This window comes from Balaenoptera physalus (assembly GCF_965194825.1).
Source record: "Balaenoptera physalus genome assembly, chromosome: 4".
In the NCBI taxonomy this organism is placed as follows: domain Eukaryota; kingdom Metazoa; phylum Chordata; class Mammalia; order Artiodactyla; family Balaenopteridae; genus Balaenoptera; species Balaenoptera physalus.
Window position 1 is genome coordinate 42,641,367 of NC_138891.1, and position 17,571 is coordinate 42,658,937.

The 17,571-nt window shown below is 40.8% G+C and overlaps 1 protein-coding gene across 23 annotated transcripts in view; it reads right to left on the reverse strand.

The window, feature by feature from the left end:
- B3GALNT1 (beta-1,3-N-acetylgalactosaminyltransferase 1 (Globoside blood group)) overlaps positions 1-17,571 on the reverse strand; it is a 34,321-nt gene that overhangs the window by 14,352 nt on the left and 2,398 nt on the right. For 3 of the 23 annotated variants that reach the window (XM_082458429.1, XM_082458438.1, XM_082458437.1), the window contains one exon: positions 5,946-6,047. The exons of 19 other annotated variants lie outside the window; for them this stretch is intronic. The gene's annotated coding sequence lies outside the window, so the exon portion shown is untranslated. Of the gene's footprint in view, positions 1-5,945; positions 6,048-14,822; positions 14,981-17,571 lie in introns of all 23 variants that reach the window. One more of the 23 variants, XM_082458430.1, reaches the window with a different exon arrangement.

A 17,571-nucleotide genomic window follows, 5' to 3' on the forward strand; every position in this document is an offset into this window, starting at 1 on the left:
CTTATACTTGAATACATTAAAATTCAAAACAATGAAAACAAAAATTTTCCCTCCTCATTTAAAAAAGTGCTACATATGAAAATGCACTGGGTATTACTAAAACAATCCTTACAGAAAATTAACTTTTAAAAATAATGTACTTTTTTAGGACTTCCCTGGTGGCACAGTAGTTAAGAATCCGCGTGCCAATGCAGGAGACACGGGTTTGATCCCTAGTCCGGGAAGATCCCACATGCTGCAGAGCAACTAAGCCCATGCACCACACCTACTGAGCCTGTGCTCTAGAGCCCGCGAGCCACAACTACTGAGCCCACATGCCTAAAGCCCGTGCTCCGCAACAAGAGAAGCCACCGCAATGAGAAGCATGCACATCGCAACAAAGAGTAGCCCCCACTTGCTACAACTACAGAAAGCCCGTGCACAGCAACGAAGACCCAATGCAGCCAAAAATAAATAAATTTATAAAAAAAGAAAAACGAAAACATAAAAATAATGTACCTTTTTAAAAAAGTATAATTACTTTATATATTTTTTGTATCCATGTGATATATTTTTTGTATCCATGTGATATATTTTTTTACTGGCTTATAATTTACATACAGTAAAATTCATCCTTTTTGTTGTACTGTTCTGTAAGTTTTGACATTTATGTAACCACCAGCACAATCAAGATATGAAACAGTTCCATCACAACAAACATTCTACTGGTGTCCCTTTGTAATCAATTCTTCCCCCAACACCCAGGCAACCACTGATGTTTTTCATCCTTATATTTTTGCCTTTACCAGAATGTCACATAAATGAAATGTTATGCAGACTTTTTAGTCTGTCTTCTTTCATCAGCATTAACAGATAACATATTTTAAAAAACAGATTGAAAATAAATGATCTGAATATAAGAAATTTTAAAAATTCCTATGTTATTACTAAGAAAATAAAAGGATAATAAAGATAAAACAGAAAATAATGAAAAACAAAAAACCAATACAGATGATTATTTAAAAAAACAAACATTAGGAACAGATAGGAAGTTCCTTAACCTGGTGAAGAAACCATAGCAAACTTAATGGTGAAACTTCAGAAGTATTTCCATTAAAGTCAGGAAAAAGACAAGGATGCCCACTATCACCTCTACTATTCAGTGTTTTTCTAGTGAGCCTTACTATCCCCTAAACAAGAAGAGGAAATAAGATATAAAAATCGTCAAGGAAGGGAAAAAACTGCCCTTATTTTCATATTATATAATCACCTACATAGAAAACTCAAGGGGAAAAAGATGACATAAAAGAAATAACAGGTTTACCAAGATGCTGGATATGAGCTTACATACAAATCAGAAACATTAAAACAATAAATAAAATTAAAATCTAACACGAGGGCTTCCCTGGTGGCGCAGTGGTTGAGAATCTGCCTGCCAGTGCAGGGGACACAGGTTCGAGCCTTGGTCTGGGAAGATCCCACATGCCGCGGAGCAAATAGGCCCGTGAGCCACAATTGCTGAGCCTGCGCGTCTGGAGCCTGTGCTCCGCAACAAGAGAGGCCGCGATAGCGAGAGGCCCGCGCACCGCGATGAAGAGTGGCCCCCACTTGCCGCAATTAGAGAAAGCCCTCGCACAGAAACGAAGACCCAACACAGCCATAAATAAATAAACAAATAAAATAAAAAATTAAAAAAAAAAAAAACTAACACGAAAAACACAATAGCAACAAAAACTACAGTGTCAAATAAAGGTAACAAAAGATGTGCTGAACCCTGATGTAGAAAACTAAAAAACTTTTCTGAAGAGTATAAAAAAGATGTGAATAAACAACAGAGATAACATGTTCGGGGATAAGAAAACTCCAGTGTAAGATTCCACTTCCCCAAACTGATCAATAAATTCATAGGATTATGAAAGGAACTTAATGATCTAGGAATAATCAACAAAATTTTGAGAACAAAGAATGAAGTTGGGGTTCTGGTGGATTTGGTGTTATCAAATATTTTGCAGAGCTCAGTAATTAAACCAGAGGAATAGAACAACGTATTAAACAGCTGGATAACAGGACCAGAAATAGACCCACCCATCCATAGGGACTTGAAAAATGGCAGAGGTGGCTCTGCAAACCAATGGGGAAAGTATTCAATAAACTGTTTTGGAATAAATGTGGAAAAAGTAAAATTATATTCATATTTCTAAAATAAAATACCGAGTCGATAAAAGAATTAAATGTAAAAAAAGCAAAACTAATACCACGATAAGAAATACAGAATAGATTTGTGACCTTAGCATGGGGAAAGTCTTTGTAAACAAGTCACAAAAAGCATATCCCATAAAAGAGAGGCGAAACAGATTGGGTCACAACAAGATATCAAACTACTTATAAGACAAGACACCATAAACACAGTTAAAAGATGAGCCACATGGGACTTCCCTGGTGGTCCAGGGGTTAAGACTCCATGCTTCCACTGCAGGGGGCGTGGGTTCGATCCCTGCTCAGGGAACTAAGATCCTGCATGTCACGTGGTGCCACCAAAAATAATAAAATAAAATAAAATATTAAAAAAAAAATACATGAGCCTCAGGCTCAGAGAAGATATTTACAACAAGTAAAAACAAAGGACTGGTATACAGAATCTCTTCTGGATATATATTTGTTATATAATATATATTTGTAATAATCTGCTGTCATTATTTTCTGTTATATAAAGTTTATATAAAACTTACCAATCAAAAGGAAAATGAGTGACATGAACAAGACGTTCACAGAAGAGGAAAGAAAGAGTGGCCAACGGACATGAAAAGAGCAAGTTGATCTCAATAGTAATCACGGAAGTGCAAATTAAAGTCAGATACAAAATTTTTAAACCATCGAAAAATCTCCAAGTTTAATATTAATCAGGTACTGGAGTAAATGCTATTTGTCACACACTGTGAAGCAAAAACTGTTGCAGCCCCTCTGGTAAGCAATAGGGCTGCATCTAGCAAAACTGAAAACCAGCCACTCCTCTTGTGGGAACACACCCTAGAAAAACTCTCATACGTGTACCCATGTGGAGACATGTACAAGCATGCTCATTAGGGGGACTACGAAAGTGGAAAATTTGAGGTAACCTAATTGTCTATCCATAAGATAATAGATAAATAAGACCTGGTCTGTCTTCCAGTGGAATCCTACAAGATAGTTACTAGATTTGTACATAGTATATCAATTTGAAAATAAAAAGTTGAGTAAAAAAATACAAGTTGAATGATTACACATATATAAAATACACCATTTAGATAAACAGTTTTAAACCACACACAAGAAACAGGAAGCTTTCAGAAGCAGCTATAAAACTATTTTTTAAAGGGACCGCAGGAACACCTTCCACACTAAGCAGTGTGGGTGTCACTGTGAAAGAATGAAGGGGGTGTGTGGGGAAAACGGGAGAAAATAGATTAGACACAAATACTATAAAATATTAGCAGTTGTTAATTCAGGGTGATAGAAAAATAGGCCTTCTCTTATAGTTTTCTTTGTAATTTAAATTTATCAAAACAGGAAAAAAAGCATAATAAAACTGCAGCTAGATGGCTCACCCTCAATCTTGTCTGCAACACTTAATGGCTGTGTGACCTTGGAGAAGTTAACTTCTCAAAAGTGTCTCCTTCCAGATATAAATCATCAATACCAATTTAGTTACTGTGAGGTTTATGTGGAGAACATGAATTAACCAGTCAGCACTAGGGCACTCTGTAGTTTCTGAAGTTAAACGACGTTCAGCCATGCAGATAAATGCACACACTATGAGGTCACAGAAGTCAAGCTGGCCTGGCCTGAGATCTGGGATTGGCTCATTCCCTGACAGTGGGAGCACAGGTCTTCTTAGGAAGGCTGAGCAGTGGGCTTTGTGAACCCTGACACTGTTCTAAATCCCATGTCCCAGGGGAGGGACAGAAAGAAAAACCTAAAACATCAATGCATAGAACAATATAAAAAGGCCCAGGGGCTTCCCTGGTGGCGCAGTGGTTGGGAGTCTGCCTGCCAATGCAGGGCACGCGTGTTCGCGCCCTGGTCTGGGAAGATCCCACATGCCGCGGAGCAACTAGGCCCGTGAGCCACAACTACTGAGCCTGCGCGCCTGGAGCCTGTGCTCCACAACAAGAGAGGCCGCGATAGAGGCCTGCGCACCGCGATGAAGAGTGGCCCCCACTTGCCACAACTAGAGAAAGCCCTCACACAGAAACGAAGACCCAACACAGCCAAAAATAAATAATAAATTAATTAATTTAAAATATATATATATATATAAAAAGGCCCAACAAGGGCACTATTATTTTACTACTGACTTCTTAAATAATAATGTCACATAGCACTGTCAACAAATAAATTATATTTATAATTTAAAAATAATTTTCATTTTATAAAAAATAAACTTGTGATTGTATTAACTGCACATGCATTCACCAACTAGACTCTAAATAATTTACATTAAGCAAACCATCTTCTCTATCTTACAAGTGTAGCACAACGCTGGGTGCACAGCAGGCCACCGGTAATTATTGTTGATTTGGTGGCTGATCAACAACAGCTGAAGAAACATCTCAACTAATAGAAAAGCCCAGAAAACCTAGAGACAAAACAGTTGTCAGCTTCCAGATTATTAAGCATGCAAGTGCTTTAACCATCAAATGAAACCACTGTCCTCAGAGAAGGAACCAACATCTCAGTTATTAAGCACAGAACTTTATGGCAGCCAAAGATGGCTGCATCTGTGTCTTACCTACAGGTGTTACAGAGCCTCAAAAGGGCTGTGGACCAAAAAACTGGAAATCATTCAAACTATTATTTTTTAATGGAGGGCTTTTCAGAGTTTTTAATATGTTAATGTACATTCTCTGAGAAGAGGATATATTACGCAATGTTTCTCAAACTTATCTGAACAAAGAACCCATTTTAAGTTTCAGAGCCTCTGGCAGGACTAGAATTCCGCACTTTGGGAAATGCTATCCTAGAACATCTTTGTATTCACTGAATCATGAAACTAATTTTGATGATTTAATAAATAAATATTTAAGTAGTAGTTTGAAGTAAAAAAGGAAACCCAAAAAACTAAACAAACTGGTTTAACTACTTTGGAAAATTTTTTAGTGTTATTCACTAAGATATAACATACATGTACCCAATGACACGGCTACTACACCCTCAGGCAGAACACTCAACAACGTATATGTCCATAAGGACACCAAAAAATGTTCACTAAAGTTTTTAATAGCACACTATTCATGAGAGCCCCAATCTGGAAACAACCCACAGTAGAAGAAAGAAATTTAGAGAATAGCACATTATACAAAATGAAAACGAACAAACTACATCTCCACATGACATCATGGAGAATCTCTCAACCATAAGGTTGAGCTACAGAAGCCAGGTACATAAAGAACAGACACTATAATGAGATTTACACAAAGTTGAAAAGCAGGCAGAAGTAATCTAAAGCATTAGAATTCAGGACACTGGTGACTTCTGGGGAGAAGGAGGAAATATAATTGGGAGAGACTGGAGGGGACCTTCTGGGGTGTTGGCCATGTGCTGTTTCTGTACCTAGATGGTAGCTACAGGTAGTGTTCACTCTGATAATTTATCTTCTAACTTGCACACTTTTCTTTTTGCATGCCATACTTCAATAGAAATGTAAAAAAGAGCTTGGCTGTCCAATCAATTATCTGTTTACTCAGATACTATGTGCATTCAGTGTAGGCAGGTGTCCACACGATGTGCTGGCCCTGGATGCCCCAGCTATGGGAAGAGCACAGGCACTAAGCCACGTCATCTTCAAGAGAGCCCACGAATTAAGGAGCTTTAAAGACCTTTACTGTTCACATTTCACAGGTGAGGAAACTAAGGCTTAGAGAGTCAGTAACTTGCCCGAAGTCACAGGCTATAAGTGGTAGAGACAAAAATCAAACAGGACTCCAAACCTCTTGCTCTTGGCCACTGCCCTTCCTATCCTGGGGAGTCTGCCGCAGCCCTCTTGACCAGAGCTGCTCTGAGTGGGTTTTAACTTCTTGGAACCATTGAACCTTGAGAGAAACAGTAAAGCAGCATCACAGCCTTACCATCTTTACACAGAAACACTCAAGATTCACATTCTCAAAATCTGAAATATGAGTTACTAACAACAGTAATGAATAGTAACTAATAATTCATTCAATAATTCAACAGTAATGAATAGTAACTAATAATTCATGCATAATAATTATTAGTAACTAATAATTCATCCTTTTATTTTGCATCAAAAACATGCTAGGCACAAGAAAATAAACTGGGGGTGGAGGTGGGCGGAGGGATCAGCTCAAATGCAAGGGTTCTAGAGAAATGGAAAAGAGAGTTGAGTTACAGCAATGGTACAATTATTTAAGCAAAAATAACCTGATATTCTTTCCTGGGGTGCAAAAATGTTGGTATTTTCTACAAAGTGAAAGTAAATTTAATTATTTAAAAAATATATAAAATGTTTCTAATTGCAAATGTAATACATGTTCATCAGAGAACTGTGAATGCAAAAACAAAGCACAAAGACAATAAAAGCTGAAAGATAATGTTAACATTTTTTTTTTTTTTGGCTGCACCATGCGGCATGCAGGATCTTAGTTCCCAGACCAGGGATCAAATCCGTGCCCCAATTTTTTTCCTTTTTATGGCTGAGTAATATTGCATTGTATATATGTACCACATCTTCTTTATCCATTCCTCTGTTGATGGACATTTAGGTTGTTTCCATGTCCTGGCTATTGTAAATAGTGCTGCAATGAACATTGGGGTGCATGTGTCTTTTTGAATTATGGTTTTCTCTGGGTATATGCCCACTAGTGGGATTGCTGGGTCACATGGCAGTTCCATTTTTAGTTTTTTAAGGAACCTCCATACTGTTCTCCATAGCAGCTGTATCAATTTACATTCCCACCAACAGTGTAAGAGGGTTCCCTTTTCTCCACACCCTAATGACTGTCATACAGAGTGAAGTCAGAAAGAGAAAAACAAATATCGTACGTTAACACATATACATGGAATCTGAAAAAATTGGTATAGATGATCTTATTTACAAAGCAGAAATAGAGCCACAGACGTAGAGAACAAATGCATGGATACCAAGGGGGAAAGGAGGGGGTGGGATGAATTGGGAGATCGGGATTGACATATATACACTATTGATTCTATGTATAAAATAGATAACTAATGAGAACCTACTGTATAGCACAGGGAACTCTACTCAGTGCTCTGTGGTAACCTAAATGGGAAGGAAATCCAAAAAAGAGGGGATATATGAAATCCAAAAAAGAGGAGATATATGTATACGTATAGCTGATTCACTTTGCTGTACAGTATAAACCAACACAATATTGTAAAGCAACTATACTCCAATAAAAATTAAAAAAAAAAACATAAGGAACTCTTACAACTCAACAGCAAAGAAAAAAAAGTCCAATTAAAACATGGGCAAAAGACTTGAATAGACATTTTTCCAAAGAAGATTTACAACTTTACAAAAGGCCAACATGTATATGAAAAGGTGTTCAGTATCACTAATCATCAGGAAAATGCAAATCAAAACCACAATGAGATATCACCTCATACCTGTTAGAATGGCTACCATGAAAAACACAAAAGAGATAACAAGTGTAGGAGAGTATATGCAGAAAAGGGAACCCTTGGGCACTGTTGGTAAGAATGTAAATTGGTTCAGCCGCTATGGAAAACAGTATGGAGTTTCCTCAAAAGCTTAAAAATGGAACTACCATATGATCCAACAATCCCACTTCTGAGTATATATCCAAAGAAGACGAAATTATCAAACCTCAGAGATATCTGCACTACCATGTTCACTGCAGCATTATTCACAATAGCCAAGATATGGAAGCAACCTAAATGCATATTGATGGATGAATGGATAAAGAAAATATGGCATATACACACACACACACACACACACACACACACACACACAGGAATATTATTCAACCATAAAAAAGAAAACATCCTGCCATTTGTAACAACATGGATGGACCTTGAGATCATTAGGCTAAGGGAAATAAGTCAGAGAAAGACAAATACTGCATGGTCTCATTTATATGTGGAATCTAGTAACATTTAATTCATAGGAACAGTAGAATGGTGGTTGCCAGGAACTAGGGGGTGGGAGAAATGGGGAGATGTTGGTCAAAGGGTACAAACTTCCAGTTATAAGAATGTGTTCTGGGGCTTCCCTGGTGGCGCAGTGGTTGAGAATCTGCCTGCCAATGCAGGGGACACAGGTTCGAGTCCTGGTCTGGGAAGATCCCACATGCCGCGGAGCAACTAGGCCCGTGAGCCACAATTACTGAGCCTGCACGTCTGGAGCCTGTGCTCCGCAACAAGAGAGGCCACGATAGTGAGAGGGCCACGCACCGCGATGAAGAGTGGCCCCCGCTTGCCACAACTAGAGAAAGCCCTCGCACAGAAACGAAGATCCAACACAACCATAAATAATAAATAAAAAAAAAAAAAAAAAAAAAAAGAATGTATTCTGGGGAATCTAATGTACAATGTGTGGACCGTTTAACAATACTGTATTGTTAGTACTTGAAAGTTGCTAATAGAGTAAATCTTAACTGTTCTCACCACAAAAAAACAAAAACAAAAACAAAAAACAACCCACGCCCCCTGCAGTGAAAGCACAGAATCCTAACCACTGGACCGCCAGGGAAGTCCCGCAATGTTAACATTTTTGATGAAGATCTATCAAGCCTGTCTCTCCTCAGGAAAACATAAGCCCCCATCCCACCAGCTGCCACTGCCCTCATTCTACCCCTGTTTCAGCCACAAGGGCTTCCTTTCTGATCCCTGACTGTGTCAAACTCTTTCCCTCCCTCAGGGAGTCTGCCCTTGTTCTCCCTCTAACTCAAAAGCTGGTTCTTGGAAAGTCTGGCTCCTTCTCATGCTTTAGGTCTCAGCAAAATGTCATTCAGTTTAGCCCTTTCCTGGCCTCTTATCTCAAGTAGTTCCCCCAGCCCCTATCTTCTATCACATTCCTCATTATTCTCCTCTAAGCCCTTAGCCTTACCTGGAATTCTTTGCCTGTTTGTTGTCTGTTCCCTTCACAAGAATGTAAGTTCGGGGCTTCCCTGGTGGCGCAGTGGTTGAGAATCTGCCTGCCAATGCAGGGCACACGGGTTCGAGCCCTGGTCTAGGAAGATCCCACATGCCGCGGAGCAAATGGGCCCGTGAGCCACAGCTACTGAGCCTGCGCGTCTGGAGCCTGTGCTCCGCAACAAGAGAGGCCGCGACAGTGAGAGGCCCGCGCACCGCGATTAAGAGTGGCCCCCGCTTGCCGCAACTAGAGAAAGTCCTCGCACAGAAACGAAGACCCAACACACCCAAAAATAAATAAATAAATTAATTAATTAAAAAAAAAAAAAAAAAAGAATGTAAGTTCATGAAGGAAAGGCCTTGCCCATCTTGTTCAATGCCATATGCCCAGAGCCTAGCACACAGTAGGTGCTTGATGGATATCTAAATATTGTACAAATGGTCTGGTAATGTGTTTTTATCCACTTAACATATTACGAAAATATTCCCAAGAATAAACTGAATCCAAAAGTAAATTCCTGAGTTTCTGTTAGATTATACTTACTATTCTTCAGCTATTTTCTAATACAAAGCCTTATTCTAACAGGCTGCACTGATTCTGATAAAGTTCATTTAAAAATAAAAGGTCCAGGGGCTTCCCTGGTGGCGCAGTGGTTGAGAATCTGCCTGCCGATGCAGGGGACATGGGTTCGGGCCCTGGTCTGGGAAGATCCCACATGCCGTGGAGCAACCGGGCCCGTGAGCCACAACTACTGAGCCTGCGCGTCTGGAGCCTGTGCTCTGCAACAAGAGAGGCCGCGATAGTGAGAGGCCCGCGCACCGCGATGAAGAGTGGCCCCCGCTTGCCGCAAATAGAGAAAACCCTCGCACAGAAATGAAGACCCAACATAGTCATAAATAAATAAATAAATAATAACTTAAAATGAATGTCTGCTTATAAAAAAAAAAAGGTCCAGACAGGAAAAAACAAACACACAAACGAAAAACAAATTTCAATGAAATTCTGGGCCCAAGGAGAAAACATGAGCTAACTATTAAAGATAATTACTGGAAACTCCCTGGTGGTCCAGTGGTTAGGACTCCACACTTCCACTGCAGGGTTTGATTCCTGGTTGGGGAACAAAGATCCTGCCCGCAAGCAGCCAAAAAAAAAAAAAGATAAATACTAAACTGCTGCCAGCTGTGCAACATTATGACTTCTGCATAAAACATGATACTACAAAGGAGTAGAAATCCTAATTGCCTAAAAAAGGTCCTGTGCATATAGGGTTTAATACAAAATGATAGGACTTCCTCGGTGGCACAGTGGTTAAGAATCCGCCTGCCAATGCAGGGAACATGGGTTCAATCCCTGGTCCAGGAAGATGCCGCGGAGCAACTAAGCCCGCGCGCCACAACTACTGAGCCTGCGCTCTAGAGCCCGTGCTCTGCTACAAGAGAAGCCACCGCAATGAGAAGCCCGCGTACCACAACGAGGACCAAACGCAGCCAAAAATAAAATAAAATAAAATAAATAAATTTATTTAAAAAATACATATCCTTGAAGAAAATTTCCCTAGTAGTACCCTCTCAAACTGAACACATTAATTCATAAACAAAGCAATATAAAATTCTGTCATTCTTACCTCCTCCAATTATATTAGAAACAGACAGAACCAGTGATGTCTGACCACTACTTCTCCCTTCCCTTTTCCTTCTTAAGCCAGTGGTTCTCAAACTTTATTGCATATTATCATCTCTTGGAGAACTGTTATTATTACTACATCCACTGTATGCTCTCTCTAACTTACTCATTTTTTTTTTTAATTTGGAAACCATTTATTTATTTGCTTGTTTGTTTGTTTTTGGCTGCACCACACGGCATGTGGGAGCTTAATTCCCTGACCAGGGATCGAACCCGTGCCCCCTGCTGTGGAAGCACAGAGTCTTAACCACTGGACCGCCAGGGAACTCCCCTTACTTTTATTTTCTTAATTTGTTCCATTTACAAACCCTGCTGTTAGCTCCTGATGTCTCTTACATGACGCTCTATGCTTTATGACACATTTAAACATGCAAATAAATCCTAGTTGATCCATCTTCCCCCTGCAAATGAGTAGGCCTTCTTTTAGAGGCTTGGATTGTGTTTCCTATAGCATCTTAAAGTTCCTAATGTTCTGCTACCATGCACACAGAAGCCATGGAACTACTAATAGGTCCATGATGCCAAATATGGACTTTTTGGTTCCTCCTCCATACACATGCTTCACTCTCCTATGATCCTCCCCCCTGCCCCACAGTCTTCCTACAACTGGGGATGGTGTGCACTGTCCAAAGTCCTACAGAAGGTACTTCTAGCAACTGGAGGAGAACTACAAAATACACGAAACTTTCCAAACTGAGGTATGAGATATTTAAGAGGCATCAAGCTACTTTAAGGATTAAGCATATTTGATAAGACTTACATTTCTTCTTGCTTTGAAGCACACAGTTGGAAGTATAACAGGGAATCAAATTTTATTTACTGAATGAATGAACTGCAACCACTACATGTGCATAATCTAATAATGCTTAAAAATGAAATATTCTTTACTCTGTCGGGGCGAACAAAGTTAACGGCAAAAAGAACTTGCTTTCAGGCTTCCCTGGTGGCGCAGTGGTTGAGAATCGCCTGCCAATGCTGGGGACACGGGTTCGAGCCCCAGTGTGGGAAGATCCCACATGCTGTGGAGCAACTAGGCCCATGAGCCACAACTACTGAGCCTGAGCGTCTGGAGCCTGTGCTCCGCAACAAGAGAGGCCGCGATGGTGAGAGGCCCGTGCACCGCGATGAAGAGTGAACCACTTGCCGCAAGTAGAGAAAGCCCTCACACAGAAACGAAGACCCAACACAGCCATAAATAAATAAATAAATAACATAACATAACATAACATAACATAACATAACAAAAAGAACTTGCTTTCTATCTTACCTAACTTCTTCATACTCCCCTCCATAACTGCAGCAACAGCACCTGCCTGGTCCTGGCACTATAGTAAGTGCTTTGGAGACCTGCTCCTTAGTCAGGGGCTCACAGGCAGCAGAGCAGGGCTGGAAATCCAGGTGTCCTCACCCCATAAGTGAGGTCTGGAACCTCTGCAGTACAAGGCTCTAGTCTGATGTCTTCATACTTTCCTCCATGTAGTGAAGCACCTCTGTTCTTCCCCAGGCATAAAGAGTTGACAAAGCTAAACCAGAAACTTAAAAGAAGGGAAATCCTAAATGCAAACACAGTTCAATCTCCGAGCAAATCATGCTCAGCTCTTTCTAATTCTCACCCAAACAATTTTCAACAAGTCTCTTCCAAGTGCACTTTTCAGAAATGGCAGAATTGCTGAGGGGGAATAATGTTAGTGAGTTTATATTCCAAATAACTGTGAGTAAGTTCCCACACTTACGTAAACATTAGTGAACACTTCGACACAGAAGCAGTGACCATCAGGAACCAGCAGAGTCACTAAGAAAATTTTGTCTGACTAACCTCATTTCCATATTCAAAAGGGTTCCTTGACCAGAAGATCAAGGGAAGCCTCAGATAACACACAAGGATGAAGCTTCTCTGAAGAGGGCAGTGCACTGAAAGGTCCCTCTGAACCAAATGGAAAAAGCTGAGTCCAGTGGCAGCGCCTAGATGGTTCAAAATCGGCTGATCCATCTTGGCCAGTGGATTTTTCACAGCCAGTCTTTTGTTCAACACACGCCTCTTGGGCTCAAGCTAGACTGTGAGAATACAGTATCGACCAAAACAGCCAAAGACCTGTCCTCCCACTTATGTTCTAAGGCTGTTAGAGCATCTCTGTCAACCTGGGAGAAAATCTCTAGGGTTTAATCACAGGCCTATCTTTAGCCTTTTCCTGTTTAATATTTCTTATCAAAGACAAATGAATATGGGTTTATTCAATTTTGAAGGCAAGACAAAGCAGGAAAAAATAGCAAACTCATTAGAAGATATAATTGCAACCTAAAAAGCTTTCAACAGGTTAGAATAGAAGCAAAGCAAGGTAAAATCTGATGGGAAAAAATTTACTGTCTTATATCACAGTTCAAAAAACCAACTGCGTAAGAGAGGATGGGAGAGCATTTTAACACCCGTCTAAGGAAGACCTAAGGGCTTTAGTTGAGTATGAATTCAGTATGAAGAAAGGCGATGGTGTAAAGGAATAACTGGAGAGGCAGGAAACAAGGATTCTAGTTCCAGTGGCTGGGGGAGGGGGCAAGTTATTGAATTTAGGGAGTTGCTTCTCTCATTAGAGCCTTTAAGGGACTGGGCCAGGATACCTCTCAGATCCCATCTAGCTCCACCAGAACAAAGACAATGCTCACTTCTGTACACTGCTGTGTCCCCAGCACCTAGCACGGAAAGCATTCCCCAGGTGCTTGTAAATGAATGGCAGTGCTAACAGAAATCCTACATGCTAGTACCATAATGTGTCTCCCTCCCCCAGCACACACACTAAAACCCCTAATGCACTCTTGGGTTCAAGAAAGAGAAAGGAGTCTGGGCAAAAGGGGTCATAAACCCATAGCCACATGTATGTTCCATTTTAAAAGGATCATCGACAAGTTAGAGTTATAGTTGAGAGGAAGGTTAAGGGTTTGGTTTCTCAACTCCCATAATAATTGGATGAAGTAGTGGTTGAAGGAACTGAGGAATGTTCTGTTCCGGGGAAAACAAAAGCTTAAAAGGGCCGTGGTAGATGCTTTCAGATATTCTGAACAATACGTCAGTGTAACTCCAGAAGGCAAATGGAAGCCCAAAGATAAAAATCAGTGGGGGACTTCCCTGGTGGCACAGTGGTTAAGAATCCTCCTGCCAATGCAGGGGACACAGGTTCGAGCCCTGGTCCCGGAAGATCCCACATGCCGCAGAGCAACTAAGCCCGTGCGCCACAACTACTGAGCCAGCGCTCTAGAGCCTGCGAACCACGACTACTGAGCCCACACGCCACAACTACTGAAGCCCGTGCGCCTAGAGCCCGTGCTCCGCAACAAGAGAAGCCACTGCAACGAGAAGCCTGTGCACTGCAACGAAGAGTAGACTCCGCTCACCGCGACTAGAGAAAGCCTGCGTGCAGCAATGAAGACCCAACGCAGGCAAAAAAAAAAAAAAAAAAAAAAAAAAAATCAGTGGGAAGGTTCAGTAAAGATTACTAGAATGGGCTGCTCCTCACCAACAGAAATCTTCAAGCAGCTGGCAGGAATGTTACGAAGGTTAATTCCTCACTGAGTTTTAAGTTATTTTAGATAACTTCTAAGGTCCCTTCCAACTCCAAGATTCCATGACTTTGTTATTCATGTTTAAAATGTAGTATACAGAAAAGGGTTGGGACTCCCCTGGTGGTCCAGTGGTTAAGAATCCGCCTTCCAATGCAGGGAACGCCGGTTCGATCCCTGGTCGGGGAACTAAGACCCCACATGCCGCGGGGCAGCTAAGCCCGTGCGCTCTAGGGCCCACGCACCACACCTAGAGAGAAGCCTGAGTGTTGCAACAAAGATCCTGCAACTAAGACCCAATGCAGCCAAATAAATAAATAAATATATTTTTAAAAAACCTTTAAAAAGAAAAGGTTTCATTTTGCATAAAATTTTAAAACTGTTCCATTTTTAAGAATGGATCTGAAGTACTCAATGAGTTTAAGAAAAGCCCCCATATGAAGCGTAACTCTCTGTGGTTGTTACACAGTTTTAGGTAGACAGTGAGTATAAATACCTAATGCTCCATTATATTTCCCCATTCTGCCCTTGCATCCCCTGCTGGTTGCAGTGATACCACCTTCAGATATTCTGAGATGTATGGGAGAATGCCCTTCATTCTAGCCTCATTAAAATGGAAACCTCCAGCCTCTTGCATGTTGAGGTGGAAGACACCTGGGTTTTTAAAAACATATTTTAAAAACACATATCATATATCGTTTGTAAACAAAGTATTTTATTGTAGGAATAACAATATATGGGAACACAGCGCTCTGCAACCATGGGCTCCACTAACTTTGGATCAAAAATATTCAAAAAAAAAAAATCCCAGAACGTTCCAAAATGCAAAACTTCAATTTGCCATGTGTGCTGGCAACTATTTACATATCATTTACATTGTATTTACAACTAACATAACCAAACGTTATGTTTTACATAACATTTACATTACATTAGGTATTATAAGTAACCTAGAGATGAGTTAAAGTATATGAAGGATGTGCATGGATTATATGTAAATACCATGCCATTTTAGGGACTTGAGATGGATTTTGGTATCTGAGGGAGTCCTAGAACCAATCCCCTGCAGATACTGAGGACAACTGTATTTTATAGATTTCTGGGCTTGTGGCATGAGAAAGGCTAAGAAAGATGAGGAGCAGCCCAAAGTAGTAGAACCTGACAAGGAAAATTCACTCAAGATTTTCTCTTTGCTTCTGCCTTATCTGCACTTGTATCCAACACACACAAAAAAGGTACTCTTTGTAATTTGCAATACCTTAGAATTTTAAGCAGGATTTTTTTCTTTTTTTAAGGTTAAGTGGACGCTTGGGCTTAAGTCTGTATCACTTGTACAGCAATTTACAAAGCACATTTCACAACATGGTAAAATAGGTATCACTATCTCATTTTTCAGAGACTGGTGCAGCCCAGATACAAGCAGACCTGGAACCCAAACTTAGGTTCAACTCCAAATGCTGTGCTCCTTCTCCAGAGCACAGCGCCTGTAGAAGAGCCCAACCTCACACCCAATCCCATAGCCTCTTGAGATTCCTGGGTAGGGAGCAAAGAGTACAACAAAAGTGGACACACTCTGCCCTGAGTGGTAGGCAGTCTGAGGGAGCCATGTGACAGAGCAGCCTGTGGGAACAGGCAACAGGAAAGGTTCAGAGAAGCTAGGAAAACTGGAGCAGAGCAAAGATGACACAAGTCAGGCAGAGTAGCGCCAAGGCTGCCTTGAGAGCTGAGCTGCCTGTCTCTGTTTTGCTACAAACAGCTTTACTCATTGGAGGAAGAGGACAGTGCAAGCTGCTCTAGTTAACACTTCTTCCCATTGTTGCCCTAGGTGAGGAGTATTACAGATCTTTGTCATTCTTGTCTCTCAAGCTAAGTTACTGTTTCCCCTGTCCTTAGCTATTTGAATGTATTTCATTCATTCATTCGATATGCCGGACCTGTGTTACAGGCTAGGCTGCCTGGCCCTCAAGTTGCTGACACTATGCAGAGCATGGAGGAAGGTTCATGACTCCAAGTTTTAGACTGAACATTATGAGCAAAGCCCACCTGGAGAAGATGGAGGGACACCCCCACCCCCAGCTCAAATGTCTCCAAACCTGTGGCCACCATTCATGACAAGGTGCTGAGTTTGCACTCTCAGAATGTGTAGATGCCCCCCAAAAGTGCAAATTATACAAATTATATCAGTTTAGAGAATGAAACTATTTAATACTGAGATAAGAGTTGATTATAATTTTTTCTCTCAGCAAGTGGGTAACTCCATTCTTGAAAACAAATTCTGTTACCGAAATAATAGCCAAATATAGCTCCAGATAAGAGACATGGTTGGAGCCCTCACTGTCATGCTGGTAGTAGGTGGTTGCAGACTTGTGAAATGTTTAACAGGAGCAGTACTTCCTTAATTCAAACTTAAAAGAGCCTACTTAAAGTGCACTGCTTTGGAGGTTAGCAGAAATCTGTGTTCTGGGAGTGGGCAAACTTTTTAAAAATAAAAGGCCAAATGACAAATATTTTCTCTGTGGGCCACATGGTCCCTATCCCAGCTACCTGATTCTGCCTTTGTAGCGAAAATGGAGCCATAGACATTATTAAACATATAGATGTCACTGTGCTCCAATAAAACTGTTTTCAAAATAGGCTGCTGGTCTGAAAGTGTTTGTCTAGCCCCATGAAATGGCATCTCAGAACAGCAACAAAACCTCCTAAGATCTCTCTTCTCTGTTTCCTCATTACCCCAGAAGGCTATGTTACTGAAAAGGGGATCCTAGTACTCGTAACATGTTCCCTACATGAAATGGTTCCTGGAGGGTAGCAGGGCTGAGAAGTATTAAACTAGGCTGTGGATGCTACAAGGGGACAACAAAAGGCCTTGGCTTCCTGACTAACTACCTGTGTCAGGGTCAGATCCACACAGAATGAGAAACAATCTACTCTAGCTCTGTTTTTTATTCCTTAATTTCTCAGTTTCAAGGGGTGCAAGTTACACCCCTGGCCAAATCTTCTATCCTGTAGCCTCTCAGGGTCCCACACTACAGACTGTTCTGTGGCTTCATCTCCTCCTCATCTAGACATGCCCCCTACAAGTTGCTTCTAACTTATACCATCGCCTTCCCTTCTCTTCTAATTCACAATGTATCAAAAGCTCCGGCTGCAAAAGCAAATCAATATTTATAATATGCAACTTTTTACTAAAACAAAATCATTGCTCATAGTCCAAAAAAAGATATCTGCCAAAGAACCTGCTGTTA